This window comes from Anguilla rostrata, chromosome 11, assembly GCF_018555375.3.
Source record: "Anguilla rostrata isolate EN2019 chromosome 11, ASM1855537v3, whole genome shotgun sequence".
NCBI lineage: Eukaryota > Metazoa > Chordata > Actinopteri > Anguilliformes > Anguillidae > Anguilla > Anguilla rostrata.
In genome coordinates, this window is record NC_057943.1 from 5,074,776 (window position 1) to 5,080,775 (window position 6,000).

The 6,000-nt window shown below is 54.9% G+C and overlaps 1 long non-coding RNA gene across 2 annotated transcripts in view; it reads left to right on the forward strand.

The window, feature by feature from the left end:
• Positions 1-4,646, forward strand: part of LOC135235108 (uncharacterized) — a 53,677-nt gene extending 49,031 nt beyond the window's left edge. For both annotated transcript variants that reach the window (XR_010324280.1, XR_010324279.1), the window contains exon 2: positions 4,517-4,646. This is a non-coding gene — a long non-coding RNA (uncharacterized LOC135235108). The remainder of the gene's footprint in view (positions 1-4,516) is intronic.
• The last annotated feature ends 1,354 nt before the right edge of the window (positions 4,647-6,000 follow it).

Below are 6,000 nucleotides of genomic sequence, written 5' to 3' on the forward strand. Positions count from 1 at the left end.
CCCGTTTGGGGAGCGTGGGGAGCTGAGCACGTCGCCAAAAACCGCCGTGCGTAACGAGGGCGGGGAGCGAGCTGCCAGGTGGAGAATCCCCATCCCCCCTCTTCACCCTCTTCGCTTTACTGAGCCCACTCACACTTCAAAGGCAAGCTGTCTCCGCAGCACCACCCCCACCCCCCACCCCCCACCCCAGCCTGCGGGTACGCTTGCCTGTGTCCCTTTCTGATGTCGGCACGTGTCCCCCCCCATAACCCCCACGCACACACACACACAAATTCAGTGGTTCAGTTCGGCCTTTTCAGCTTTAATAAGTGCAGACTTGGCACATTCACAGCTGTCCAATTCCCCCCCCCCCCCCTTTCATCTCTGGCCACGACTGCAGTCTTAACCCCGCCCCCACCTGCCCGGTCTGTGGTCTGTGTAAACTCCACCCCTTCTGGTCCATAATCATAATCACCTGGGGATGTGACCAGTACATTTGCAAACAATACGCCCAGAACTTTGTTAGGAAGAGTAAATATGTTGAAAGACTGCTTTGGGGAATTTTCTCATCATAATGCTACCTCACAACCATACGGGTACCTAAAGAAAATGTTTTCCAAAAATGAACCTCAAGAACGTAAAAAATGTTTGCCGCCGGAATTATCCATCCCCGTTAACCCTGAACGCTTCTCGTTTCTCTTGTTCGGTAACAGGCCGTGCAAGATAACGGTTGGAAAAGGGCGAAGAAAAGAGGAGATTAGAAACGCCGCCCCTTTAGGCGGGACGGGTGCAGGTTCTGCTGCCTCCGCAGCGTTAGGCCCAAGGCTGGCCCTTTTGACTCTCGCCTGAAGCGTTTTGCTAGTCGAGATCCTCTTTGACCGAGAGACGCGTTATTGGAAGATCGGTGTCCTCCGCGCGTTCGTCTGCGTCGCGGGGAAACGGACTCGGCGAGGTGGCGAGGCGTGGGGTTGGCGGCTCCGCGCTCACAGGCTGCAGCGACCTAGCGGCGGCGGCGGCGCCTAACGGGCTACAGTGACCTAGAGCGGCGGCGCGCCGCTTACAGTGACCCGGGCTAAGGCGACCTAGCGCAGCGCGCTAACGGGCTACGTTACGCACGACCTCAGCACGCAGCCGCTAACGGGCTACAGCGACCTAGCAGCATGCTAACGGGCTACAGTGACCTAGCGGCAGCAGCGCGCTAATGGGCTACAGTGACCTAGCGGCGGCGCGCTAACAGGCTACAGTGACCTAGCGGCGGCGGCGCGCTAACGGGCTACAGCGACCTAGCAGCGGGGGCTCAATGTTTTCCCAGCGAGCGCGTTTCGTTCGGCGGCTGCCTGCGAGCATCCGCGGCGTCTCCCTGGCTACACGAGGCTGGCAGCCTCTCCGGGAGTTCCTGGAGAGCATCTGTCACCTGAGGCCAAATCTGCAGCGATCAGCCAACCCCCTCCCCTCCCGCCCACCTCCTCAAACTGCAGCCTGGCTCCGCCTCTGGGTTGCTAAGCTACCGAGCGGGGGGTTCTGAGAAAGCCGGCTGCATTACCACGCTGTAGCGCGATTTGTGTTTTTTTTTTTTTTTTTTACGCACCGCGCCCTCCCTCCCTCCTCCTCTCCGAGCGTGCGGCGGCGGCCGGGGCTCGCCGTCTCGGGGGAAATGAGCGCCGAGCGTCGGCTAGCGATGCGCGACCGAGCAGGAAACCGCTCTTTCCAGCATTTTTATGCCTTTCTTTTTTCCTTTTTTCTTTTTTTTTTTTTTTTTTGGAAACGCGTAATCATATTTGCCGGCTCGTGCCATTGACAGGATGCAGTCCGTAAACCTGGCAGAGCACGAGCCTGGCGTGTTCCTGCGGAAGCAGTGGGATTCGATTCCAGACTGTGGGGGGGCGGAGTGTCGCACTATAAGGGGCCGGTCCTCTGAGGTGGACAGTCCCACACGGCTGCTTCAGCCTGTTCTCGGCGGTTTTTGGATGCCTCGAAGCACACCGCGTTCAACGGTGTGGGCGGGAATCGGCGTGGGCGGGAATCCCAACCCTGTTCCTGGAGATCTGCTGTACTGTATGGTCTCATTCCAACCCTAACAAAGCCACACCTCATTCAACAGCTAGAACAGTGCTGCCCAACCCTGTTCCTGTGGATGTACTCTCTTGTAGGTTTTCAATTCAACTCTAATTTGGCACACCTTTGGCTACTAATTAGCATCTCAACAAGATCTCCAGGAACAGGGTTGGGTAGCCCTGTTCTTGCTGTTGTACGAACTGTGCTTTGTCAGGGTTGGAGCGAAAGCCTACTGGACGGCAGATCTCTAGGAACGGGGTTGGGCAGCCCTGCTGTAGCTGCTGAATAAGCTGTGATTTAGGGTTGGAGTGAAACCCTACTGGACGGCAGATCTCTAGGAACGGGGTTGGGCAGCCCTGCTGTAGCTGCTGAATAAGCTGGGATTTAGGGTTGGAGTGAAACCCTACAGGACAGTAGATCTGTAGGAACGGGGTTGGGCAGCCCTGCTGTAGCTGCTGAATAAGCTGTGATTTAGGGTTGGAGTGAAAGCCTACGGACGGCTAGCCAGGAAGGTTGGGCAGCCCTGGCTGTGCTGTGAATTCACCGCCGGTTTTGCTTGTCCGACGCACGCGACGCACGCGACGCACAGGACGCACAGAGCTGTATCCTCGCTAGCAGGACGTGCCGGGGGACAGAAGCCCAGGGCAGTTGGCGGTATCTATCGCTGCGCTGCGTTCACCACGGGAGCAGCGGCTTTGCAGATAACCGTAGCCGCTAAACGCATCCTCCCTTACACCGCCAGCACCGCCCACACCGCCCACACCGCCGCCCATGCATTAGGCATGGCTGAGCAAAAGCCGGCTTTGGTCTTCAAGGGGATGAGGAACGGCAGCGGGGGTAGTAGTCTCTCCAGGAATCGCGGGAAGCGCGGCGGCGGCGGCGGCGGCGGCGGCGGCGCCCCCCTGCGTTTTAATTCCGGGAGCGGTCCGATTCGGGGCGGGTCTCCCGGGTGGAGAGGGAGGGGAACTCGTTGGACCCCCGGGGAACCCCAGGGCCCGGCCTGGCGGGAGACCCAATGGCGGTGAGCAGATGCCACGCCCGGTTCGGTTCTGAGGGGTGCTGATCAGGTTTAGAGAACCAAGGAGGCCTGTCACACCCACACTCACTCGCTCCGCCCAAACGGGGTGGGGCTGGGTGGGAGGGGTGGGGGTCGGGGGCTCCCGGTTCAGGAGGACGAGTCCACCGCGAAGACGAAGGCCGAGAGGAGGAAGAGGAAGCGCGTTCTGGACGCCAGCGCCGCGGCGCGCGGCTCTCCTCTCTCGATGACGCGACGCGCCGCTCATCGCCTCCTCGTCCTTCCGCTCCCGCCTGCACGCCGCTCCCACGCCATCGAGCTCGCGCTGCGCACGCTCACACGCACACAGAGGCCCGAAAAGCCCTCTCCAGCGCCGCCGCACGCAGAGCTATCCTCGGTGCTGAACGCCGCGCTCACCTGACAGGAAGCGGCTTTAAATAAACACGCTTTCACAATGTCCTGTGATTCCTTTTATAACACCGTGTCAACACATCGCCACGGGGTACACTCCTGTGTACATGTATGCATATGTGCACACACACACACACACACACACACACATACACACATACAGACACACACACACACATACACACATACAGACACACACACACACACACACACACACATACACATACATACACACACACACATACAGACACACACATGCACACCTACACACACTCACACTCACACAGGAGTGTGTATCGGCTATAAAATCCAAAACTGTAAACGTTACAATGTAAGACTGCATATATGCAAACCAGGCACATGCACACAAACACACCCACATGCACGCACTCACAAACACTCGCGCAGGCACACACTCACGCGCACATGCACACACACACAAACGCACTAGCACACACACACACACACCCACGTGCGCACACACCCTTGAACAGGCACACACACACACAAACACACCCACATGCACGTGCACACAAACACTCGCGCAGGCACACACTCACGCGCACATGCACACACACACAAACGCACTAGCACACACACATAAACGCACCCACATGCGCGCACACACAAACACTCGCGCAGGCACACGCTCACGCGCACACGCACACACGCACTAGCACACGCACACAAACACGCCCACGTGCGCGCACACCCTTGAACAGGCACACACACACACACACTCACGTGCGTGTGACATTTGCACACAATAGAGTAATGTCGGGGCGACGCGCTGTCAGAGTGTGTTCCCGGTTAATGGTGCGTTCTCTCGCGCTGCATTATTCAGAGAGGCTCAGCGAGCCGGAGAGAGCGGGGTTCACGGAGTTCAGAGCTCGTTCCCGTACTGACTGAGCGCTGTCCTCGGGCTACCCTGACCTCGCGTGCACTCAATTGCTTTTGTGAAATGGAAGGGTTCAGTCGTTTTTAAATAACCTTCCCCAACCGCCCCCAAACCGTTTTATTTATTTATTCATTTTACTATTTTTTTTCTTTTAACAGGATTGCTGGCCTGAAAGATGAGAGAATTTCGCTGAAAAGCTACAGTTGCGTTCAGGTGTAGTGTCTCTGCTCTGCACCAGATTGAATCGGACAGAATGTCAGTGGATAGTAAAGGTATGAACACTTTTAATACGCGTAGATTTCACAGGATGTGCGGGTTCAGATGGGCTGCATGAGCTCCAGTAAGCCTGGGTTAGATACACAGTGCAGTACGTACAATATTATGGCACCATAGACTTCAGGACTAGCATCACAGTATAGACTTAGTTATCAATCCATTCATATATATATATTTTTTTTTAACTGGTGAGTGCATTTGTGAATTAGTTTTTTTTTCTGGGATCTTATTTGAATGAATGTTCTTGTTCAGTTTTACCATTAGAACGGTCTAGGTGACTGATTTTCTTTGGACGTTTAAATCATTTTGATACGTTTCTGATTTATTTCTTTATTTTTTTTAAATGTCTACAGTATTTCACATCGTTTCACTAATACGTGAATATATTTGTCTGCGCTTGACATAGCCTGATGAGAAGACAGAGTTATGAGGTTATGATAATGCCTGATGAATTATGAGGCCTGTAAATCGAGCGCCGTCCCTGTCACCGTTTGCTCGCCGGCCGCTTCATCAGCCCCTGTTCTCTTTGCCCACTCGAGCCGGCCGGTCATGAATATATTATGTTAATGAGATGGTTCATTAAAATACAAAGTATGGAAAAAAAAAATTTGATAAAAAAAATCTGATAATGATGATACTTATAACTTAGATTGTGAGGATGTTGATCTGTAACATACCTGATTAAATTAGACTTGTTTCATGTCATTTCAAATGAAATCTGAGTGAATGAAAGAGAAGGAAAGTGTAACTGAAATTTTAACGCGTGCTATGAAATATAAAGGCCCAAATGGACCGCAGGTTCTCTGCATATGAAAACTGGTGAGTAAATTAATCCCCTGGGGGGGGTTGGGTGGGGGGGGGGGGGAGCAGTGTCCGACAACGTGAGGTACATCCTTGCTCTGGTTAATCGGCAATCAGGCCCCCCCCCCCCCCCCCCCCCACCACATTTGTGTCCGTGGAAACGGGCTCCACGTGCTGTGCAGTGTTTTTCCTGGAGCCTTCAGTGAGCGAGCCTCTCTCAGTGATCTCCAGAGTCTGCCTCAGAATCGAACCCTGACCCCCCCAGCAGTAGATCAGTGTGTGGGGTGGGGTGGGGCAGGGGCGGGGGAGTGGAGGGGTGCAGGCCCTGCTCTTGATTTATACAGCCGTGCGTAAATGAGAGCCTCGTACCTTGCCTAGTTTTTGCAAGCAGGCAAGTGGGTGGGTGGGTGTGTGGGTGGGTGGGCTGGAGAGATTGGGGGGAGGGATAAGATGAGAGGGAGGGGTGAGGGGGGGGGGGGGTTCCAGGGCTGGGTTAATTTGCCAGTCCTGCTGCATGGGGCTGTCATTCAGAGCGATTGTGTCAAAGCGTGATTTAGGGTTCCCT